The sequence below is a fragment of the Carcharodon carcharias genome, chromosome 1 (assembly GCF_017639515.1).
Source record: "Carcharodon carcharias isolate sCarCar2 chromosome 1, sCarCar2.pri, whole genome shotgun sequence".
NCBI lineage: Eukaryota > Metazoa > Chordata > Chondrichthyes > Lamniformes > Lamnidae > Carcharodon > Carcharodon carcharias.
Genome location: NC_054467.1, coordinates 128,027,195 through 128,053,320, shown reverse-complemented (window position 1 = coordinate 128,053,320; position 26,126 = coordinate 128,027,195).

Genomic DNA, 26,126 nt, shown 5'->3' with positions numbered 1-26,126 from the left:
GCAGCCTCCTGTGCGATACCTTGTCAAAGGCCTTCTGGAAGTCCAAGTGGATAACATCCATTGGCTCTCCTTTGTCTAACCTACTCGTTACCTCCTCAAAGAATTCTAACAGATTTGTCAGGCATGACCTCCCCTTGATGAAACCATGCTGACTTTGCCCTACTTTACCATGCACTTGCAATTATTCTGAAATCTCATCCTTAATAATAGACTCTAAAATCTTACCAATGACCGAGGTCAGGCTAATCGGCCTGTAATTTCCCATCTTTTGCCTCACTCCCTACTTAAATAGGGGGGTTACATTAGCGATTTTCCAGTCCTCTGGGACCCTCCCTGACTCGAGTGATTCCTGAAAAATCGTCACTATCGCCTCCACTGTCTCTTCAGCTATTTCCTTCAGAACCCTGGGGTGTAATCCAACTGGTCCAGATGATTTATCCACCTTCAGACCTTTCAGTTTTCCTAGCAGCTTCTCCTTGATAATGGCCACCATACTCACCTCTGCCCCCCCGACTCTCTTGAAATTTGGGGATGTCACTCGTGTTTTCCACTGTGAAGAATGACACAAAATACCTATTCAGTTCCTCCGCCATTTCTTTGTTCCCCACTACTACTTCTCCAGCATCATTTTCCAGCGGCCCAATGTACACTTTTGCCTCTCTCTTATCCTTTATATATCTAAAAAAACCTCTTGCAATCTTCTTTTATATTACTGGCTAGTTTACCCTCATATTTAATCTTCTCGCTCCTTATTTCTTTTTTAGTTGTCTTCTGTTGGTCTTTGTAGACTTCCCAATCCCCTGGTTTCCCACTACTCTTTGCCGCATTCTATGCTTTCTCTTTAGCTTTTATGCTGTCCCTGACTTCCCTTGTCAGCCATGCTTGCCTCGTCCTCCCTTTAGTATGCTTCTTCTTCCTAGGGATGAATTTCTACTGTGTCTCCCAAATTACTCCCAGAAACTCCTGCCATTGCTGTTCTACTGTCTTTCCTGCTAGATTCATCTCCCAGTCAATTCTGGCCAGCTCCTCCCTCATGCTTCTGTAGTTGCCTTTATTCAACTGTATTATCGTTACATCTGATTCCAGCTTTTTCCTCTCAAATTGCAGGGTAAATCCTAAATATTATGTTTTTTCTAGTTCCCGCCGGGGCTCCTGGCCTGCCTGCCAACATTAAGGTTGGATGGGCAGGTCCTTTAATTACTTAATTGAATCTATCGATGGCCTCATTTGGCCATTGACAGGTCGGCAGGCGCGCAGCTGATTTTGCTGAGCCCCGTCTACCAGAAAATTTAAATGGGTCTGGGTGATGTCGGGAGGTCCCCCCGACGTCACCGCGTGTCATTTTACGCGTTGGCAAGCAGGCCCCGCATGCGCTCACCAGCAGGAAAATCCTACCCAAACAGTTTCAATGAATTTATCACAACTATTCATTGCACTTTACGAACTGATGTTCTGTATATAGGATCTGAATTATTGTTGTCTGCTTGTCATTAATTTGTTTTACTTGTATTTTATTTGACTTTATTAAAAGAGTTATTAATAGAGTTCAATGTTTTCTAAATATGAAGATTACTTACATTGAGAAACTAATGAATGGTGTTCCACGAGTGGCAGAGAAACTCAGTCAAGTTGGGACTGATAATGAGAATTGCAGTAGATCAAGTTTGGAATCAGCCATCAAAGAGAATACAATTGTTCACCTTGCATTCAATACTAATTGCATTTAAACATTAAACACCAGCTATGAATGGCTAATCTCTATTCTGAATGGGAGCCGAGAAAATGCTTTGGACTAAAAATTGGCTTGCCCGGTTTTCAGACCCAGGGGTTATTTTTCACAACCTCCCCACACTAGTTCCGTCGTAGGTGGAGATTTCGTGAATTTGGTGATACTGCCTCATTACTTTGACTATAACATAGGTCCAAGTGCCTGTTACACTGCCATTTACTTCTGCACTCTGCAGGGAACTGAGCAACAATGTGCTAATTGTTGGTACATGTGTTGCAGGCTGCCTTAAAGCAGTCTGTCCCTCTTAAACTGAAGCGGCACTAAATAGTAATGCTGCAATTATAAACTATGTAACACAGTGCAGAGTGGGTTTCCAGGTGGCGGAAGAAGTGCTGGAGGCATTAGTGGTTGAGGTGGACAGGAGGAGAGATGTCCTATTTCCACAGGAGACCAGGAGACTCTCAAGGACGTGCCTCTCACCCTGAGACCCCAGCAGTAGAGGCGCAAAAAGCCTAATGATCTCATATGAGTGGTCAAGGTCAATGAATAAATCTGCAAAGGACATTTCCTACCCAATATATCACCAACCTCTCATGCTGCACAATGCTCCACACACCCCATCACTCACACAACAGCATTCCCTGGCACTCAGGTTTCATTCAGGAGCATTCAGATGCTCCACCCCACACTCACACATCTACCAATGCTGTCAGCCACACTGCCTCTTGCTGTCTCAACATACATTCAGCTATTCAGCTATGGCAGGCACATCTCCCCAATCACTGACATTCTGCTCACAATCTTGCAGGACAAAGTGGCAAACAGAAGGGAGCAGAGCACAACCATGAGTGAAGATGCAGACTGGCACTTGGGGAAAAATAATTCAAAATGAATGACAGAGTTTATGGTCTGAAGTTGTTGAACTCAATGTTGAGTCCAGAAGGTTGCAAAGTGCCTCATTGGAAGATGAGGTGCTGTTCCTCCAGCTTACATTCAGTTTCACTGGAACATTGTACCAAGGTGAACTGAAATGTGAGCATGTGAGAAAGATGGTGAATTGAAATGGCAAGCAGCAGAAAGGTCGGGTCATGCTTGTGGACTGAGTGGAGACATTCTGCAAAGCAGTTATCCAGCCTGCATTTAGACCCCCAAGGTAAAGGAGACCATATTGTGAGCAGTGAATACAGTGGACTAAATTGAAAGAAGTACAAGTAAATTGTTGCTTCACCTGGAAGGAGTGTTTGGGGCCTTGGACAGTGGGAGGAGGTAAAGGTGTTACACCTCCTATTATTTTTGGAACAGAGGCCCAAATAATCCCCGTCCAGCATCACCCTCCTCCACCTGGCTGAACTGGTCCTTTCATTGAACAATTTCTCCTTTAACTTTCTTACTTCCTCCAAATAAAAGGCGTGGTTACATGGGCCCTAGTTATACCTGTCTTTTTGTGAGGTATGTGGAACATTCCTTGTTCCAGTCTTACATCAGGTACCAGCCAACAACTCCGTTTCTGTTACATCAGTGACTCTATCAGTGCTGCCAAGTTCTCTCATCTGGATGTGAAAAATTTCATCAACTTTGCTTCCAATTTCCACCCCTCTCTCACCTTCCCATGGTTCATCTCCAACACTTCCCTTCTCTTCCTTGACTTCATTGCCTCGATTTTTAAGGATAGACTGTCTGCTAATATTTATTACAAGCATCAGCTCCCATAGCTACCTCGATTACACCTCACCACACCCTGCTTCCTGTAAGAACTCCATTCCATTCTCCAAATTTCTCCATTGCATCTGTTTTTCTGATGCTATCTTCCACAACATTGCTTCCAACATGTTTTCTTTTTGCCTCAGCTTTCAATTCTCCCCCACTGTGGTTGACAGGGCCCTCAGTCATGTATGACCTATTTCCCTCACAGGAGGAGGAGGAGGGAGAGCAACAACAGAGCACTGATGAAAGGATCCAGTCACTCTATCTGACACTCACATCCACCAGCTCAGGTGTTGGCACTGTGCTTATATTAGACTCTACTGTAGATTTGGGATCAGCATGTGGTCAATCACCAGACACAACTGGGCTCCAGCCAGGCCAGGAGGAAAGAATGGTTTGTTTGCCCGATTACTCATGGTCAAGTTCACAAATGAATTCTGCTGCAAAGGATTCAGATGAAGCAACATACAGCACCACACAGATAAGGATGCACATCAAGATGCTGGTTGAATTGGCGGTACTGCTAGACAGTCTCCTGTCACTGTCAAGGAGCATGGAAAAATCCAGCACCAATTTGGCTTAGGTCATCACTTAGAGCTTGTACTCTTTGCAGCCTTGGTTCCAGCTCTCTGCTGTGCTCCAGAGGCAGTGCCACTGTTGCCTTCTTACTTGCAGAGCCTTTGAGTTCACAGGTCACCTAATCCTCTGTCCTCCCTGTAAGAATACAGCAACACACTGCCAAATACGGGAGCTCACCACAACACCTCCAAAAGCACTCCAAAATATTTCTGGACACTTTGCAATGGCAGAGTTTTTTTCCAAATTAAGTTGGGCGCCTGATTCTTTAACTAATGCTAGTGCCAGGCTCATCTTGCAGTTCAGCACTTGACTTGACCTTCATAATTGCTATTATGAAAAGTGATGCATGAGTTTGTTTAATGGGCTTGTGTGGTCCTAGTTAATAAGCCTGGCATCACATGGGCTGGTAGGACTGCACTACACCAGATATGGGAATGCTTGTGTGAACATCCTTCTCAAGAGTAGCTCATGGGGTGCAACAGAAGCAGCTAGTGGTGAGCCTACAAAAGAAGGTCAGGTTTGTATTGTCTCCAGCAATTTTGTCCCCTTAGTCTCTATTCCTCCCTTTGCTAAACTGCATGTTTCCCTCATGATTGTTCCTTGCACTCCTTAACAAAACATGTTTTTCCCTCTGTTTTTCCTTATTCCTATTTTAGACTTGAGTCTAGCTGTTACAGTGGGAAAAGTTCAGTTACTGTTTTTCCTCATTATTTTACTCACATCTCACCTTTCTCCCAATTAATATCCAGAAGAAAATATGTCTAAACCATCAGAAGCAGAACTATTCTACAGCTTTAATCTGGAAAATCATTTTGCATCTTGTCAAGTTTTCTCCCATGTGTTGCAGTCTTTGCAATACATATGCACATCATGTAACGTATTCCATCTGTCCATAAATATGCCTCAATAATACTGCAAGTGATGCATCTATTAGAGCTCTCTCCCTGCTGGCTTGAATATATCTGTTTACAACTACATCAATAATAAACCAACAAAAAGCTTGGAAACGGCCTTGGTTTGGCCTTAATGCTGCAGCTGAGTGTTCATTAGTTCAAAGTAAATGTTTAAAGATCATCAGATAGGGTGATGTCCTACCATTTAACCTCGATAATCAATGGATTCATTAGAAAGTCTCAGGATGTTCTTATCAAAACAACTGCTGAGATTTTCCTTCAAAATATGACAGAAAGTCAATTCAATCAATGATGAAATGATAGCAAACTTGGTGAATGAAATGTGCTGCATGCTCTTGCTTTCCTTTCAAATTATTCTGAAATTTAACTCTTTTCATTCAAACATCCCATCTTATTAAAATTGAAAACTAAATTTAAAAATTATTGTCCTTTAAAGGAAGGAAGAAATTGAAACCACATGTTTACTTTAAAAGTGATCTTTCTATAGTTTGTTTTCTAGAATAGGACATTAGTAACAGTGGGCAGAAATCTCTGCCTGTCGGGTGGGCGGTGCAGGAGCTGGCACAGACCCGAACGCTACCCATGATTGGGTCTGCGCCGCCTTTTAACACGGGCCCGCCCAGCGTGAAACATGGCTCCCAAGGACAGCGGGAGTGGGCGGGCCGTGGTGGGGCTGCAATGACCACCGGGTCCCATGGCGACCCGGCAGCCTGTTTAAAAGTGCTCCTGCAACCTTGCAAAGGCTGTGAGTCATGGCCAGTGGAAGGGCTCCTGAGAGCGCTGCTGGTGAGCAGGCCAGGCAGGAGGGTTGGGCAGAGGTACACTGTGCCCTCGTTTATCAGCTGTTTCCCTTGCTGCCCTCCTCGAGAAGGTGGCAGCATGGCTGGAGGTCCTCGTTCCCAGGGATGGGGGGAGGAGGCCCCCCCTGCATGACCAAACATGCCTAGGAGGAGGTAGCAGAGGTGGTGAGTTCACACGATGTAGTGCAACACACCTGGATCCAGTGTCGCAAGTGCTTCAACATACTGTTGCAGTCTGGCAGGGTGAGGACCATGTTGGCAGTGGCCACTTAACCCAGCAGGTAGGCTTGCCCCCTGGCTGCACCACCCCCACCCTCACCCCCAACACCCCCCAACCACCACCACCACCACGACACCACCCCCCCCCAAACCCCACTAACTCTGAGTGTAGTTACTGAATCATTGACGGCATGTGTCCTTCGCTGGGTGGGCCAGCAGATATTGCCCATGCCAAGGTCAGCCTGAGAGGGTGGTGAAGAGATGGGTTCTCCACTCGCAGCATGTGGTACACTGAGACCCACATGACTGTTCTGAGGGCCACCTGGAGGACTTGCACCTAGGGACAGTGCTGGAACTGCAACACATGTCAAGGCCAGGGTGATGACATGCTGGGAGGGGAGCTTCCAGGTGGCGGGGCACCGATCCACCTGCTGCCCTTTGCGCACCAAATGCTTGTGCTTCCTTGCTTTGCAAGGTTAGACCATGTGGTGTCAAATGTGATGTAGGCAGCATTTGGCCAAGGAAGGGGGACAGGTCTGGCATCTTTGTGTGAGAATGTGGCAGCTGTAGGGTGAAGAGGCATTGGAGCCCTGCAATGTCCCACTCTGGTTGGGGTGGGACGTCAGCGAAGAGATTCCAGGTACTAGTAGCACTAATCAATGCTCTTCTCTCCTTTTCAAGAGAAGAATACACATAATGCCGCTGAGCAGTTGAGGACTGGCAGTGGCCAGAGAATTTGGCGATCATTAGCAGGTTCGAGAAGGAGACCCTCGACCTGGAGATGCACCATGTGCCTAGGTCCACTGGTGTTGGTGAGGCTGGGGTGCCATGGGCAGGTATGTTTGCCCAGCACTGAGACTTGTCCAGCCATGGCACTGCTGAATATTCAGTGATTGAAATTTGCAATATGGCTTGACCATTGCTTATGGAAGGGTAAGCATATAATGATCTGGGGGGACAGGGATGCACGTTGACATTGTCTCCATCTTAATTAATCAAATATCCTTGTTCTTCCTTTCAGCTTCACCGGAGCAGGGCCAGGAGGAGGAGGCACAGGGGCCCCCCTCTCACACCTGGGGGCTCTGAAGTCTCTGACCCATCAGCGTCACACCATCTCTGCCAGCCAGGCATTAACGCAGATACTAGCACCTCGGTGGGAATTAGATCATCAGTTAGTGTCTCAGGGCACAGTGGTGAGGGTACTTCACAGTCACTGGAGGAGCTGGCGGAGATAGAGAATGCCCATGGAGCCAACAGTTGGAGGTTTGCAGGGGACCAGGAACATGCTCAGTCGGTGCCTGATGATAGGCCTCTGGAGTCTTCTGTGAGGCAGCAAACACTGGAAGTCCAGCAGGGTGTGTGGGAGAAACTGGTGAAGATACGTGAGGCTGGGCTTGTCTTGCTCTCTATGGTGGAGGAGTCCACGCGGACTATCGCTGATGCAATAAGCCACATGGCCGAGCGCCAGGCTTCCTCAGTGGCGACTCTCATGGAGAGGCTCCTCCAGGAGGCCAATCACGCCTTCCTGGGGATGCGCTCAGATCAGCAAGCCCTCACATTGGCATTGACCTCAGCTGGTCAGTGCCAGTGTAGGAGATGGTTTAGGCACCAAGTTTCCCAGCTCAGTGCCCACCCATCTACAGTGAGCAGGGAGGTCCGAATTGAACTCACGTCGGCACAACAGCTGCCTGTCGTTTCTGCGGGCTCCTCTCAGGGCGCTCTGGATGAGGGCAGCAGCCCCTCCACCCTTCTGCCAGTGACCATTGCCTCTGATGAGGCTGCGATGACTGGGGAGATGCAAGCCGTGGAACTGGCCACTCCCTCCAAGTCGTGACCAACACAGGCTGCTCAGGCCAGAGGACAGCCGCCAAAGTCATTGAGGCCAACAGTACAGCAGAGTGAGCAGGCTGTCTCAGATGCCAGTGCCAGCGAGGGGACAACACCTAGATGTAGCATCTGAAAGTGTAAATTTAAGGCACCTTAGGCACACCACGGGTTTCTCACTGGTGCTTTTGTGTTGCTCTGAAATGAGGTCATGATTTATTGGTGTGATGTTTAATACCTTTGTCACTTTGTTTCCTGAAGTTCATTTTGTTATATCATTAAATTTAGACAAGCGACCATGGCTGAGGGTGCCACTCTTCCTCTGCAGGTGAATGGTTACCCATGATGTTATGAGTGAGTTGTGTCACTTTGAGTTTTATTGACCAGGCCCTTAGCTAATGTTCCTATCCAAGCAGATTTAGCTCTCAGGTTTCAAGTATGGAGCTTGCAGCACAGGCTTATGTGAAGGTCCATCTGTGGTATGCTAGCTGAAGGTTTGTTGGATTAAAGCCTCTTAGGTGTCCCTGCCTCCCTGGAGTAAGCCTTGGTCAGCGTCTACCCCCTCAGCATTTCCCTGTGTGTGCTCATCCTCAGACTCACTGCTGGACCCATTGTGTGCAGTCGCAGCCACTGTGTTTACATCTTCTTCGTCCACGGCGTCGCCCCTTTCCAGCGCAAGATTGTGGAGAGCGCAGCATGCAACCACTATCAGCAACACATAAAATGGTCCAGGCATCGGAAGCACATCTTGAGACCAATGGCTCTCTCCACCACAGCCCTTGTGGAGGCGTGGCTCCTATTGTACCGCTACTCAACTTCTGTTCTTGGATGGCGGAGAGGCGTCATGAGCCACCTTCTGAGGGGATAGCCCTTGTCACCCAGCAGCCATCCATCCAGCTAGGCTGGAGCACTGAAGAGCCCCGGCACCTGGGAGTGTCTGAGGATGTAGGCATGGTGGGAGCTGCCTGGGTACCTTGCACAGACTTGTAGAATCTGCATCCTGTGATCACACACTATCTGCACGTTCATGGAGTGGAAGCTCTTCCTGTTGACGAAGATATCGGGTTCACCCGGTGGTGTCTTGATGGCCACATGTGTACAGTCTATTGCACCCTGGACGTGGGGGAAGCCAGCAATGGCCGCAATGCCTCTGGCCCGCTGTGTCTGGCTTGCCTGGTCACAGCGGCAGTGGATGAAAGTCAATGCATGCCTGAACAGAGTGTCTGTAACCTGCTTGACACAAGTGTGAACAGCTGATTGGGAGACACCACAAAGATCACCCACTGAGCCCTGGAAAGAGCCAGAAGCATAGAAGTTGAGGGCAGCTGTGACTTTTAGAGCCACTGGCATGGGGTGTCCACCTACAAAGTTAGCGGAGATCTCAGGGCCTATCACCTGACGGATAGAGTTGAGTGGCTCCCTTGAGAGATGGAGCCTCCTTCTGCATTGTACCTCAGACGTATTGAGGTAGTTGCTTCGCCACCTGTAAACCCTGGCAGCAGGTTAATGTCATCTTCTGCGGCCCCTTCTGCCTTGGACAACCTGTTGGACCTGTGCCCCTTGTGCCTGCGCCTGCCCTCCCAAAGGTGGCTCCACTGGACTCTGAATGTGGACTCCTGTCCTCTCCCTCCTTCTGGCCCTCCCTTCCTCCTCAGAGGAGGTGCCTCCAGTGGATAGCACAACTCTCATTCCCAGGCTAAGGGAAGGCTTCCGAAAAACTGCAGGCCCCAAAAAGCATCTTCACTGTAGAGTGCTGACCTGAAGGTTGTGAGTCCTGTCCTGCTTGGCGCCTTGATGGCCACATGTGGCAGCTTGCTGGAATGAGTTCTTAATTATTTCTGCTCACACAGGCAAGTGTCAGTAACTTTCCAAATTAAATATCTGACAGAGCACATTCGCAACCCCACTGAGCCCTCTCATCCTGCCTGTGGATGAAGTTTATACAAATGTGTCCTGCCTGCCTGCCCGTTGCGCCCATGCGCCAACCTGAAGATCGCACGGGCCCCAAAAAATTGCCGTCAATTGATGCCTCAAGGGCCTTAAGTGGCCTGTTAATTAATGGCAGGCGTGCATCCGAGATCTTCATGTGCCCATCCACTGAAATATCGTGTCATTTTATGCGTCAGCATGTGCAGCCAATGGGAAAATTCTGGCCAGTGATTGTCGGAGGAGAATAACATCTACTACTCAACTAGCCATTTATCAGGCATTCATATTGTGAGGCTTAAGCAAGACTGATTAGCACTAGATTCAGAATATGATACTTAACATTTTTAAGCCCCTTTTTCTGTTAATGATACTACCAGGAAAGTTTGGACTATTATGACTGGAAAATCCAAAATAAAGTTCTTTATTAACCCCTTTTAAACAGTTTATCAGATACAGCATTTCAACAACTGAAATTAGTTTATATGATGATGCTTAGTTGGGAAATGTGAGTCACTGGTCCGGTCCTTTGACTTTAAAAATGTGATTCTGCTGACATCAGTACCTTTTCATTGAGAATTATTGATGGCATTAAATCAACTGGGAGATGCTTTTCTATATTTAATAGAAGAGAGAGTGTATAATCTTATGGTTTGATATTTTTCTGTGCAACCTTTGGTAATCTCGTCAGGAGGAGTTATGCAGCTTTGTTTTGATTATGCCAGTGTTGATTTCTAACAGCCTGTTTGACCATTTGGTATTTATACATTTGTCTGGGTCTGGTTGTCTATTGTCAAAGATAGATCAGCTGATTTACAGTGTGGATACTCCCTCACCACATGAATAAATATATATAAATATATTTCTATTACAAACACAGAAAACAGTTCTATTGCTTACATGAAAAGCTTAAGCCTACAATATCCATAAACGTTCAGATGCAATTGGATCGAGGCTTTGACATCAGGAATGGATTTTGACTTTTGGGCGGTCTAGTGACTGCTCACACTAGTTGGCTACCTATTCCAGCGGCAAAGTGGTTTCTGTCATTTTGAGGCTCCAGCCCCATTTACGTTTTACAGATGAACCATAAAATGCCAAACAGGTGCCCTGGGTGCAGTTCTCCAGGTTGAGGCATGAACAGTTGGGCCAGAGCTGCTGTCAGCAAGGTAAATTGTGAGGGTAAAGGGGAAAGGTGATATGATCATGGAGGCTGGGGGTCCTGGAAAAGCATTTCACCACAATTATTTTTGTAGGCCCTTGAGGCTTTTTATGACAGCAAAATAGTCAAATACTTACTTTTAAATGGAGAACTACCTTGGCTCTGACAAATTCTGACCTAAAATAGTGATCTGTTATATATTTGCATCATAGGATTGTGCTTTCTTTATTAAGAGGGGCCTATCATGTTTTTTTTTTATTCATTCATGGGATGTGGGTTTCGCTAACTAGGCCAGCATCAATTGCTGGTGCCATTGAGAAGGTGGTGAAGAAGGAGCTACTTTCTTGAACTGCTGCAGTCCATGTGGTGTAGACATACCCACAGTGCTGTTCGGAAGGGAGTTCCAGGGTTTTGACCCAGTGAGAGTGAAGAAATGGCAGGATGGTGAGTGACTTCGAGGGGAACTTCCAGGTAGTGGTGTTCCCATCTATCAGCTGCCCTTGTCCTTCTAGATGGTAGTGGTCGTGGGTTTGGAAACTGCTGTCTAAGGAGTCTTGGTGAATTCCGGCAATATACCTTGTAGATGGTACACACTGCTGATACTGTGCGTCAGTGATGAAGGGAGTGAACGTTTGTGGATATGGTGCTAATCAAGCGGGCTGGATGCCCTGGATGGTGTCAAGCTTCTTGAGTGCTATGGGAGCTGCACTCCCACAAACTTCTGACTTGTGCCTTGTAGATGGTGGACAGACTTTGGGGAGTCTGGAAGTGAGTTATGCATCACACTATTGCTAGCCTCTGACCTGGTCTTGTAGCCACAGTATTTATATGGCATGTTCAGTTCAGTTTCTGGTCAATGGTAACCTGCAGGATGTTGATAGTGGGGGGTTCAGTGATGGTAATGCTATTGAACATCAAGGGGTGATGGTTAGATTCTCTCTTGTTATAGGTGGTCATTGCCTGGCACTGGTGTAGTGCAAATGTTGCTCACTACCTGTCAGCTCAAGCCTGGATATTGTCCAGGTCTTGCTGCATTTGGACCTGGACTGCTTCAGTATCTGAGAAGTCACGAATGGTGCTGAACATTGTGCAAACATCAGCGAACATCCTCACTTCTGACCTTATGATGAAAGGGAAGTCACTGATGAAGCAGCTGAAGATGTTTAGGCCAAGGATGCTACCCTGAGGAACTCCTGCAGTGATGTCCTGGAGCTAAGATGACTGACCTCCAACAACCACAACCATCTTCCTTTGTGCTAGGTATGACTCCAACCAGCGGAGAGTTTTCCTCCTGTTTTCCATTGGCTCCAGTTTTGCTAGGGCTACTTGATGCTACACAGTCAAATGCAGCCTTGATGTCAAGGGCAGTCACTCTCATCTCACCTTGGGAATTCAGCTATTTTGTCCATGTTTGAACCAAGGCTGTAATGAGGTCAGTAGCTGAGTAGCCCTGGTGGAACCCAAGCTGGGCGTCAGAGAGCAGGTTATTGCTGAGCAACTGTCACTTGATCCCTCTGTTGATGATCCCTTCCATCACTTTACTGATGATCGAGAGTAGACTGATGAGTGGTAATTGGTTGACTTGGATTTGTCCTGCTTTTTGTGTACAGGACATATCAGGGCATAACCACATATCCACATAGCCAAGTAGATGCCAGTGTTGTAGCTGTACTGGAACAGCTTGGCTAGGGCCGTGGCAAGTTCTGGAGCACACGTCTTCAGCACTATTGCTGGAATATTGCTAAGGCCCATAGCCTTTGCAGTATTCAGTGCCTTTAACCGCTTCTTGGAATCACGTGAAGTGAACCGAATTGGCTGAAGACTGGCATCTGTGATGTTGGGGACCTCGGGAGGAGGCCGAGATGGATCAACCACTCGGCACTTCCAACTGAAGAATGTAGTAAATGCTTCAGCCTTATCTTTTTCACTAGTATGCTTGGCTCCTCCATCATCGAGGATGGGGATATTTGTGGAGCCTCCTCCTCCAGTGAATTGTTTAATTGTCCATCACCGTTCATGACTGGATGAGGCAGGTCTGCAGAGCTTAGATCTGATCCGTTGGATGTGGGATTGATTAGATCTGTCTATCACTTACTGCCAAATCAGGTGGTGCTTTGGCCACCTAGCAGAAAACATTTTTGAAGTGGAGCTGGTGTTATCAGGGTGCTAAGCCTACCAACCCCTTCCTGAAATCATTACTATCTAATTAATGTTAAAGGAAGGCATTGAAAATCACCCCGTTACTTTTTGGTTCTCTAAATTAGGATGCCCATACTTTCGAGACCATGATGTACAAGCTAAAAAGCTATAGTTTTTAGCCTAACATGTGAAAGTATTTGTCAGATGAATGAAAACTTTGCCTATATTGAAGGAAATGAATAAGAACTGTCACTATTTTTGTAATCATATGCTCCTTAGTGCAAGGACAATCTATGCAGGAGGTCCTGCCACAATCAGGCAGTTAAATGCACATCGTGCAGAGATCACATCTTCAGGATACCTCACTGCTCAGGTTATTATGTATCAAAAAGGTATCCTCTACACCTCCATCTCATTAATCTATTAACATTTGGAAAGAAGATTGTCCAACCATATTTTTCTACCAAATGAAAACTGAGGTCAGGCTTATATTACGTGGAGGCCTAAAATTTTAATAATCCTTGTGGGACAATGGCAAGAGTAACGCCAACGGGAGATCAGATGCACTAAGATGAAGGTCAGGAGGAGCGAGAAAAAAGACAAGAGCACAACTTACAGTATCACTGAGATTCCCTGTCAAAGAAGGCATTGGTGATATGACTTACAGAGCATTGCATAGTAAATTGATGGATCAAACAAAGTCCCTTGTGTCTATCTGGAATGAGCCTATGGTGCAAAAATGAAGAGCTGTTGTCACTTGTTTTTGTCACAGTCAGAGCTGTTCATGCTGTGTATATTGAATGCAGATTAGGCTGCAACAACAAATGTAGCCTCTTCAAAGCTTCATGACTGAAGTGTAGCTCACTGAGGCAGAAGCCCTAAGCAAGGGATATCAATATCAACACAAAACATATTTGCAATTATATTAGGGACAAAAGGACAGCCAAAAGTAATATGGGCCCCTTGAAAACTGGTAATGGTGACATTATAAATCAAAATAAGTCTGCGGACATGTTAAATAAATAGATTTGTAAAAGGCAGATTATGCTTGACTAATCTGATTCAATTTTTGATGAGGTACCAGAGAAGTTTCTTGAAGAGAATACAGTGGATGTTGTCTGTATGTCTTTAAGAAAGCATTCGACAAGGTACCACATAAAAGGCTAGTTAACAACATTGAGGCTGATGGAATAGGAGGACCAATGTGTAACTGGAGGACAAAAAGCAGCAAGTTGTGGTAAATGCTTACTTTTTTGGACTGGAGGATGGTGGACAGTGTTGTTCCCCAAAGGTCAGTGTTTTTTCTCTTACATATAAATGATTTGGATCTTGGAATACAGAACAAAATTTCAAAATTTGCCCAACTTAGATTGCGATATGAATGCTTTCAAAAGGATATAGACAGGCTAGCAGAATGGACAGATGAGTGGCAGACTGAATTTAATACAAGGAAGTGTGAGGTGATGCATTTTGGCAGAAAGGGATTGGGAGAGGCAAATGTAGATTTAATAGCACAATTCTAAAAAGCATGCAGGAACAGAGGGACATGAGGGTGTATGTGCATCAATCTTTGAAGGTAGCAGGATATGTTGAGAGATTAGTTAGCAAGGCAAATGGACTCTTGGACTTCAAAAATAGAGGCATTGAGTACCAAAGCAGGGAAGTTATGCTGAACCTATATAAGGTTTTGGTTAGGCCTCAACGAAAGTATTGTGTACAATTCTGGTCACAACACTTTAGGAAAGATGTTCAGATCCTTGAGAGGGTGCAGAGAAGGTTTGCCAGAATGGTTCCAGGGATTGGGGTTTTTAGTTAAAAGGTTAGATTGGAAAAGCTGGGATAGTTCTCCTTAGAGCAAAAGAGATTGAAGGGGGACTGAGGCGAGATTTGAGAGAGGCGTATGAGATTATGACATGTTTATATAAGATAGACAGGGAAAAATAAAAAAATAAACTCTTCCCATTAGCTGATTGTAGAAGGACGATGGGACATAGATTTAAGATTTTGGGAAGGAGATGTAGTGCAAATGTAAGGAAGAAGATTTTTACACCGCGAGTGATGATGACCTGGAACTCGTTGCCCACAAGGATGGTGAATGGGGGAATGCTCAGTGATATCAAAAGCAAATCAGATGGGCAGTTGAACTAAAAAAAAAACTTTCAGGGCCACAGGGACTGAGTAGGGTTGTGGGACTGACTGGATTGCTCCACAGGGAGCCAGCATGGACTCGATGGGCAGAACAACCTTCTCTTGTGCCGTATGTGACTCTATGACTTTATGGGGAGGATATTATTTCCCGCCCTGCCACAAAGAGTGCCAGTAGGGAATGCAACCTCCAGCCACTTTTAATGCTTTGTAGTGTGTTAATTGCCTAAGGCCAAGATTTCTGCCCCATCTAGAGAGGAAGTCCTGCCTTAGAGAGCTGCTAACCAACCCAGTTGGCCCAGCAGCACCAGGTTCAAGGAGTGACTACTGATGGGACTGCAGTTAGTCCTGAATAAGAGGAGCTAATGGAGGCCAGTGAATTAGTGGGGCCTGGCAGACAGGCCCCAGTGAGGGGGCTGAGGAGGTGGGAGAGTCAGGGAGGAAGGGTTAAATGGGGGGCTTAGATCTTATGGAGATAGTCTTTGATGGACACAGGGGACCCCCAGAGGAGGTCCTCTCTGTTCTTGCTTGATACCAGCCCAAGTAGTAAAAGCTGCTGGGCTACCCACCTGTTGTGAGCCTCTACCTGCCACAAGTAAAATAGTGGCAGGGGTGGGATGAGGCACTTAAGTGGCCATTAATTGGCTATATAAGGGCCTGAATCAGCCCAAGGCTGGTTGGGCCATCTGACACCTCCACCATGTCCCCGTTCAAATACGAGACAGGTCGGAGCATGTGGGTAGACCACACGTTATATTTTATGAGCCCCAGCCCTCAAACCCGCCAGTGGGGAACCATAAATTTTTTCCCATGACTCAAAATTCTTTGGGCAGAGGTCACAGAATTTCAGATAAGAAATGTCCTCCTACCATAACTCTGGCATTTTTGTATGGTTACCACTGGGAGTGGGCACTTTTTCAACACACCTTCAAACTCCACCAAGTTCGTGCTGAGGCAAGTCTGCAGTGGAATTCCAGTTTATGTTGATGCTAGCTAAATCTCTGGCCCTGTAAAGGCAAAATGACCAAATGATGCCCTCTTCCAAACTAGAAATTTCCAGTTCAACTTGCACTAAAAATTCTAATAAATACATCCTCATGCTTTATCCCCAAGTAATCATTCCCAGGTAAATAAAGTTTGCAATTCTAACCCATGCAGCAGCACTTCTATGGGTCCATCATATTTCTCACTCTGCTGGTGGTCTCCTAAGGGAGAACAGTATGAACAATTACAATGCATGAGGAGACAAATGCTGGAAATACATAGCAAGTCAGTCAGAATCTTAAAGAGAAAAGGTAGGTTTATGATTCAGCTACGTTCTTATCAGTACTAAAAGAAACTCTGCATTGTACTTTGCAACTTATGAACTAACTCAAACTTAAATATTTGAATATATCAACCATTATCTGTTACTTGAAGACTCAACATGTATGGCCTGCAATTTAAGTATCTCATGAATAAAATTTTACATATTTGGCCAGCAACGGACAGTTAGGGACAATACTAGTTGGGATCTCATACAGCAAAAAACATTAAATCTAAAAACGAATCCATTCTTGGATCCCAACTTCTTGATATCCTTGTGAAAAATGCTTCTGATTTGTGATTCCCAAAATCTGCAACTAACATTTTATTGCTATGCAGCTGTTAGCACTATACCCCTGTTCTCAGTCTCGTGGAATAAATTTGATTTTGCAAATGCATCAGCAGCAACTTTCTCCTCATCAACATGCAGCAATCACACTCGGTAATATTAGGAACTAGGAAAAACTGGGACCCACAGATTCAAGAAACATGCACAACAAGGATTGATACCTTGATAATTATTGGCCCCATCATTCACTGGATTGAGTTTACATTTTTAAAAATGTATTCTTTCATTGGATATGGGTGTTGCTGACAATGTCAGCATTTATTGCATAGCCCTATCACTTGAACCAAATGGTTGTTGCACCATTTCAGAGAGGGCAGTCAAGATTTAACAACAATGCTGCGGGTCTGGAATCACATGTAGGCCAGACCAGGTAAGGATGACAGAATTCTTTCCCTAAGGGACATTAGTGAATGAGATATGGGTTTTTACAACAATCATTTCATGGATAACTGTTATAGAGAATAACTTTATCAATTCTAGCTACCATGGTAGGATTTGAGCCACTGTCCCCAGGGCATTAGCCTGGGTCGCTGGATTACTAATCCAGTGAGATTGCCACTACAACACCATAGCCCACAGTGTGCCTGTTTTCCTAAACTGCAATTTCTTTCAGAACACCTTATGACTAAGATGAACAAAGCACAGCATAGATTTTCACAAGGACATCATCCTTCCTGGAATTGTTCCCTGGAAAAACCCTATGACTGAATGTCATGAGCACCCGCCTCTGGGGTCAGTCTCATTTGATGTTGAAAATGCCCCTCATGTGGTGGTGGGAAGCAACGGCTGCAGTATTTAAACACATGCAGCAGCTGAAATTGCCAGGTACCCTCACAATATGTTTGGCTGCACAGAAGCAATTCCTAAAACATCAACTGCAGACGCTTAGATACCCCTGCTTTATGAACTCTGGCATGGAATTATTCTGGCAGGGTGTTAGGAACAAATGAGAACTGTCGTTACTGAAGGATAGATGGGGGATCTCAAAAAGAGATGCTCAAATTAGTGAAAAGATGTTCTCTGAATAGTCAATGACAAAGTGCTACAGGAAGAAGTATAATGTATCTGTACAAGGTCAGACAAAGCAAGAAACACCAGTCCTACCTTTTACAAATGTACACTAAGCATGCCTGCTACTTGTATTTTATTAAGAGTGCTTTACCTGGCTACCATTAATGCCCTGGGCAACGTATTGTTCTCCAGCTGGAAGTGGTCCTTCACTTATGGTCTTACATTTATTCATCCTGCTAAAAGCTTCAGGTTGCATCATGTTGGTTGGCACGTATACCTTTCATCATTCCTTCATGGACTTAATGCATGCACTTTACTGCATTTCATGGTACTAAAAAAGTAATTATTTTTGAAGGTGACAGACCATCAGACTGTTGAGATGGTGAGTTAGGAGATCACATGGGAAACGGTGGCCTCATTAGACCATTCTGCTTCTCTTATTGAACAATTCATTAGTCATCCTCAAAAGGTTATTTAATGTCCTCCCACCATGCTTCAGCACCTAGCAAAAGCAACTTCACAAGCATGCACTCACTCTCACTCTCTCATTCTTGCAAGCACCAGTCCAGAAATAGCACCCTAGGGGAGTTCAAGATGATCAGAGGAAAATGAATTATGTGCAACAGCAAGCATGAATGTCAAAGGGCAACTGGTGGTGTTACATCAGGAGGAAGACAAAGCTGGTCAGGGAGAGAGGAGGCATTGTCTCAGATGAAGAGCCAAGGCATCACTATCTTGTGGACCTTACATTGAACAGAATTAAGAAGAACAACACTCACCTAACATCAAGCATTAGTGCAGGCATGGGGACCATATAAAACAGAGTGCTGCAGATTGTAGTTGATGTGAAGGATTCAACCACACAACATATGCAGCATAGTAAAAGGCAAATTAGCAGCTCTGCAATTCATCATGGACAGTGTGATGGCTCCAGGAACATTTCTGGTGAATGCCTTCATGATAGGTAATATTCTGCTTCCTCCATTAATAGTTAGACTGATACCATAAAGGTTTTGCATGTTAGAATTTTGGGCAAACTTGATTAATTGCATCCAAGCATTAGACGTGGCTTCACTGATCCTATTTTTTCAGCTTTTCTGCTGGTCAGTGGCCAAGCAAAGCCAATATCTAACATTAGTGACTTGCATGTAACCTCCTACCAGCCCCCTCAGATGTCCGTACATACGGTAGAAAGGACACAGTCCCAGGGGTTTCTCCTGCAGCAATGCAATAATTACAAGTTTCTGATGGATTTGAAGACTTACTTGCCATCAGACAACTCAGTCCCAAGAAGCTCATATTTAGATGCCCGACATCACCTCCTGAGCCGCCTTATGCAGCTGTTCATGTTGCCTCCAAAAGATGTCCAAGATTAAGATTGTTAATTCACACTTCACATAATAACATTAAAGAGAAGCAAATAAAAATTAAAAAATGCTGGAAAAACTCAGCAGGTCTGGCAGCATCTGTACAGAGAGAAACAGAGTTAACATTTCAAGTTCATATGATTCTTCTTCAGAACTCTGAGCATTTTTTTGTTTTTATTTCAGATTTCCAGCATCCACAGTATTTTGCTTGCATTAAAGTGAAGCATGTTGCTTAGATGCCCAAATGTGCGAGTACACACACATACTCTCACACACACACACACACACACACACACACACACACGTTATGTTTTATGCTATGGATATATACAGAGATGACATTCTCCCGGTTCTATGTGTGTAGGCGACATTTTATTCAGTGCTTTAAAATACCTACTCTCTCATCCTTACAACATGTTGCCTTCAATTTGGTTTCATTTTCTAAGTGACCCAGGCTTAATTATTTATAACAAGTAAGCAGTCAACAGTCAACAGGCACATCTTATCAAACACAGGATAATTGAACATTACATCCCGAGTCTTCCGACGTCCAGAACAACAAAATCTGGATTTAACTCTGTGTTATATGTTGGGACCCTGCAGACATCCTGGCATGCACATGTGCTATAATTGCCCTGGAAGCTTAAACTTCCAAGGAGCTGGTTTGCATTGTCCAGGATACAATGCGAACGCCTCTTACACTAATTTCATTGTCAGAGATTTGGGCTAGATATGCGGGACTTATCTGGAGATACTCACCCTGGAAATGTTACACTGTTTAATCTTACGTGTAATTCAATGATTAAGCAACATAACTGAACTGAGCACCACAGCTGACTCCACCAATCATTCGCTGACCTGACTACCCTCCCGACCCAAAACCCGGCTACACCCCAGCATGAGCCGACTATCCCCCAACACAAGCCGACTTTTTCCCAACCCAACTATGCCCCTGACCATAGTGCCCATCACCTAAACCAACTATCCCCCCGTCCACCAACTGCCCACTCACCCACCCACCTACTCACCCACACACTCACTCACCCACCCACTCAAAGACTTGAGACCTTTAAAATTTCACCTGAATACGGTAGCTACTGTCAAGAAAAGGGGATGTGTCTTCTCTTTGTCTGTCTCCTATGCTCACTGAAATTGGCCTGCTGCAACCAGGGAATCCCAGCTGAAGGTGTGCGATATAGTTGGGGCACAGAAAACCTTTCAGGCAGCATCAAGGTGCTCAGCATTGCTGCTGTCCGCAAGATCCAGGCCAACATATTTTCCTCCTTGTAAAGCCAAAAGAGCTTACTTTAAGTTAAACCATCCTAAACAACAAACATGTACATCCATTCAATTCTTCAAGTTCAGCTTGTCTATTTTCTCTGAATATAGAAATAAACTTTGAGATGTGAAGATCCTTGATGATGGCTCTGAGATCTACGAATTTGAGGTTGTGGTTCTTCAAATCAGCTTAGTTGTGTGAAGCTGCCACATTTGACATCAAAGTTGCACTGATGTAAACAATCTCACCATCTGTAGATTCTTAGAAGCCGATAACCAGATCCTGACGTGGCTAACATTGTAGTCAGTGCTTTGTGATCGGTGTGGAGAATGAACTTTCTACCGCACAGAAATATGTGCCAATGTTCACAAGCATGAAGAGTAGTACTTCCCGCTCACTAGTTGAGTAATTGCCTTCAATTTTTGGCAACAACAATGCTGCATAAGTGATGGGTCTCTCGCTTCCTTCAATGTACTATGAGAATACAGCTGCAATTGTATTTCCTGATGCATCTGTTGCAACATATGTTCCTGCGGGGGAAATGTGTGAGGAATGGTGGAAATGCTATCGTCACCCTTAACATGTTAAACACTGTTTGCTGTGCAATTGTCCATTCCCATTGCGCATCTTTGCGCAGTCACTTCCAAAGAGGCGTCACAATCTTTGACATACTTAGGAATGAAATTATGATAAAAGTTGTTAGTACCGAGAACAATGCCAACTCTTTCACATTAGGTAGGATCAGAAGCACATCAATGGCTTCAACATTGTTGTGTGTGGGCTTTACTCTAGTTGCTATCACTTTGTACCCTAGAAAGTCAACCTCAGATGTCACAAATATGAATTTGGTCCTATTGAGCATCAGATTGTGTTGTGCATGTCAAGTGACACCACTGCTAACTGCTAATCATGTTCTGCTTTGTGCCTTCCATGGACAACAAAGTCATCAAGTAGGCTGAGCATCCCCTCAATGTCTGACATCACTGAATAAATGATCTTCTTGAATGTGCTAGGCACTGAACTAATCTATAGGGAATTCTGCAGTATTGAAAAATGCCATCATGACTAACAAAAGTTGTACGGCATCAGCCTAGCTCTGCCAGCAGTACCTGAAGATATATTTGTCATATGCCAATTTTCTTTGTAGACTGTGGAGTCATAACATAATGCTGATAGCTCTTGGGTCTTAGGAAATGGATACTTGCCTGGAATGGTTTCTTTGCTGACTGCTTTAAGGTCATGCATATTCTAAGTTTGTCATATTTGCATCGTGCAATGGCTCAATTTGATATCCACAGTGATGAGTTGATTTGCTTAATGATACCATGACAGTATCCATTAATCTCCCAAATCCAGTAAATATGGACAGATGCCATTTTGTGTAGTCTGTGTCATCAATCACATCACATCGGAGTTAGGAAGGCAGCAGACCTGCGAGGAAGCAACGCGGAGCGGGAGAGTATAAATCAGATTGAGGCTTGAGGCTTACACCACTTACCTTGGGAGTTGAAGAGGCAGTGGACCTGCAAGGAAGCAACCCAGAGAGGGACATTATAAATCAGGACCAAGGCTTGAGGCCTACATTTAGTGACACACCAGTCAGCTGCTTGGAACCAGCCTGCACTGACTTCAAAAGGACAGTGAGAAAAAACCAATAGTGATATCAAGAGAAAGTGGTAAATTCATTGGTTGGTAAGGAACTGCTGTTAGTGCCTGTCTTTAAATTGCTGTAAATTAGAGAAGCGCATTATTTTTAAAGAAGTGGCTATACTTGGAGTTAAGTGAGAAACACCAGGAATAAGGGAAAGTTAGGGTCAGTATAATAAAATAATATATATAAAGCAAAGCAAAGTAAAGTTAAGACATGGCAGGGAAGCCCGGTTGAGTGGAATGTGTGTCCAGTAACATATGGGAAGTCATAGATGCTACAGATGACCACGTAGGCAGGAAGTGCTGCGAGCTGCAGAACATTAAGCTCTGGGTTTAAGAGCTCGAGTGGTGGCTGGATTCACTGTGGCACATCTATGAGGATAAGGGCTATGTGGATAGTACATTCATGCCATACCTTTGGAGCCTGGAGGCAGTCCAAGAGAACTAGGCAGTAGTGCAGGAGTCCTGTGGGGTCCCGCTCACAAATTGGTTTTCTGATTTGGAAGCTGATAAGGGTCCTGATTGCTCAGAGGAGTGCAGTCAGAGCCAAGTTTGTGGCACCACGAGTGGCTCAGGAGGGGAGGAAGAACAATAGTGATTGGGGATTCATTAGTTAGGGAAATACACAGACATTTCTGTGGCCCTAGACATGACTGCAGCATGGTTTGTTGCCTCCCTGGTGCCAGGGTCAAGGATATCACTGAGCAGCTGCAGGACATTCTTCTGGGGGAGGGTGATCAGCCAGATGTCGTGGTCCACATTGGTACCAACGGCTTAGGTAGGAACGGGATGTAGTCCTTCGGTCAGAATTTCGGGAGGGCTTTAGATTCTAGGGACTGGGACTGGATCTGGGGAAGGTGGCACCTGTACAAGCTGGACAGGTTGCACCTGAACAGAGCTGGTACTGGGTTTCTTGAAGGGCATTTTACTAGTGCTGTTTGGGACGGCTTTAAATGAACTCGGCAGGGGTTTGGGAACCAGGACTGAGTATTAGAGAGGAATACCAGGGTGCGCTAAAAACTGGGAGAGACAGATAGCATTAGTATAGAGAATAGTAAGTTAATAGGTGGTGTTGAAGTAAGTGAGAAAGTCATGAAGTGAATATCAGGGTTACTGTGCATGTATGTGAATGCACAGAGTATGCTAAATAAGATTGGAAAGTTAAAAGTGCAGATTGCCATGTGGAAATATGATGTTGTGGTGATAACAGAGACCTGGCTCAAGGAAGGGCAAGACTGTGTGTTAATTATTCCTGGGTACAAGGTGTTCAGAAAATATAGGAAAGGAAGAAAAGGAGGAGAGGTGGCAGTATTGGTTGAGGACAGCATTGCAGTCCTGGAGAAAGAGGATGTCCCAGAGGTTTCAAGGACATAATCTATTTGGCTCGAGCTAAGGAATAAAAAAAGGTGCAATTACATTGTCCAGGGTTGTTCATAGGTCACCAAATAATGGGAAGGATGTAGAGAAACAAATTTGCAAGGAAATTACAGACAGGTGCAAGAATTATAGAGTGGTTATAATTATCTGAATATAGATGGGGATAGAGTAATGTAAAGGGCAGAGTGGGGCAAGTGTTCCTAGGGTGTATTTGGGAGAATTTTCTACAGCAGTATGTTTCCAGTCCAACTGTTGGACCTGGTTCTTGGAAATGAGGTGGGCCAAGTGGATCAAGTGTCAGTGGGGGCACATTTAGGAGACATTGATCATTGTATTGTAAGATTTAGGATGATGGTAGGACGGGCAATTCAAAGTAAGAATAATTAACTGGGGCAAAGCCAATTTCACTGGGCAAGAATAGTGCTGGGCCGGATAGACTGGAACCAAAGATTGGTGGGAAAAACTGTAGCTGAACAATGGACTATGTTCAAAGAAGAAATAGATCAAGCACAGTCAAGGTATATTCCCTCAAAAGAGAAATGTAGAGCAAACAAATCCAAAACTCCCTGGATGAAAAAGGAGATAGAAATTAAGATAAAGAAGAAAAAGTGTGCTTATGACAGGTTTCGTGTAGAAAATACAATTGAGAACCAAATGGAATACAGAAGGTTCAGAGTAGAGATGAAAAACAAATAAGAAGCAAAGAGGGATTATGAGAAAAGACTGACAGCCGACATAAAGGTGAATTCCAAAGTCTTCTATCGGCACACAAGTAGTAGGTGGGTGGTAAAAGGAGGAGTAGGGCTGATCAGGGATCAAAAAGGGGATTTATACATGGAGGCAGGAGGCATGGCTGAGATGTTAAATGAATACTTTGCATCCGTCTTTACTAAGGAAGCAGATGCTCCTGAGGCCATGGTGACATAGGAGGAAACTCTGTCACTAGAAGAGTTCAAAATTGTTAAGGAGAAAGTTTTAGATAAACTGTCGGTACTTAAAGATGACAAGGCACTGGGACCGGATGAGATGCATCCAACGATATTGAAGGAAGTAAGAGTGAAAATTATAGTGGCATTGGCCATAATCTTTCAGCCTTCCCTAGACTCAGGGTAGGTGCCAGAGGACTGGGAATTGCAAACATTACGCCCTTGTTCAAGAAAGGTTGTAAGGATAAGCCCAGCAATTACAAACCAGTGAGTCTAACTTCAGTGGTGAGGAATTTTCTGGAAACAATAATTTAGGATAGAATTAATAGTCACATGGAAAAATGTGGGTTCATTAGGAAGAGCCAGTATGGATTTCTAAAGGGAAAATGGCACTTAAATAATTTGTAGGAGTTTTTTGAAGAGGTAACAGAGAGGGTTGATGAGGGTAATGCTGTTGATGTGGTGTACATGGACTTTCAAAAGGCATTTGATACAGCGCCACACAACAGACTTGTGAGAAGAGCTATAGCTCATGGAATAAAAGGGCCAGTAGCAATGTGGATGTAAAATTGACTGAGTAATAGGAAACAGCGAATAATGGTTCATGGATATTTTTCGGGCTGGAGGAAGGTTTGTAGTGGAGTTCCCCAGGGGCCGGCATTGCGATCCTTGCTTTTCTTCATACATATTAATGACCTAGATCTTGGTGTTTACGGTACAGTTTCAAAGCTTTGCGAATGATATGAAACTTGGAAGCATTGTAAATTGTGGGGAGGACAGTATAGAAATTCGAAAGGACATAGACCAGTTGGTGGAGTAGGAAGATAGATGGTAGATGAAGTTCAATGTGGAGAAGTGTGAGGTGGTGCATTTTGGTAGGAAGACTATGGTGAGGCAATATAAAATAAAGGGTGCAATTCTTATGGGTGTGCAGGAGCAGATGGACCTGGATGTATATGTGCATAGATCATTGAACGTGGCAGGTTAGGTGGCAAGAGCAGTTAATAAAGCATACAGTAACCTGGGCTTTATTAATAGAGGTATAGAGTACAAGAGCAGGGGGAATATGCTGAGCTTATATTAGACACTAGTTAGACCTCAGCTGGAGTATTGTGTACAGTTCTGTGTGCCACACTATAGGAAAGATGTGAGTGCAGAAGAGGCTTACAAAAATGGTTCCAGGGATGAGAAACTTCAGTTATGAAGATTGATTGGGGAAGCTGGAACTATTCTCCTTGGACAGGAGAAGGCGAAGAAGAGTCTTGATAGACATGTTCAAATCATGAGGGTGCTGGGCAGAGTAGATAGGGAGAAACTGTTCCTGCTCATAAAAGGATCAAGAATGAAAGGGCATAGATTTAAAGTAATTTGCAAAAGAAGCAAATGTGACATGAGAAAAAAAACTTTTTCACACAGCAAATAGTTCGAATCTGGAATGCACTGCCTGGAACTGTAGTGGAGGCAGGTTCAATCGAGGCATTCAAGAAGGCATTGGATGATTATTTGAATAGAAATAATGTATAAGAGTATGAGGAAAAGGCAGGAGAATGGCACTAAATCATAAAGCTCATTTGGAGAGCTGGTGCAGATTTATGGGCCTAATGTCCTCCTTCTGCACTGTAACAATTCTGTGAATTTGTGATTCTGTGATATGTGCTCCAGTGGGTTCTTTAAGTTTTCAAATACGCTTATTGAACATATTTACCCCCATAAGTCTTATG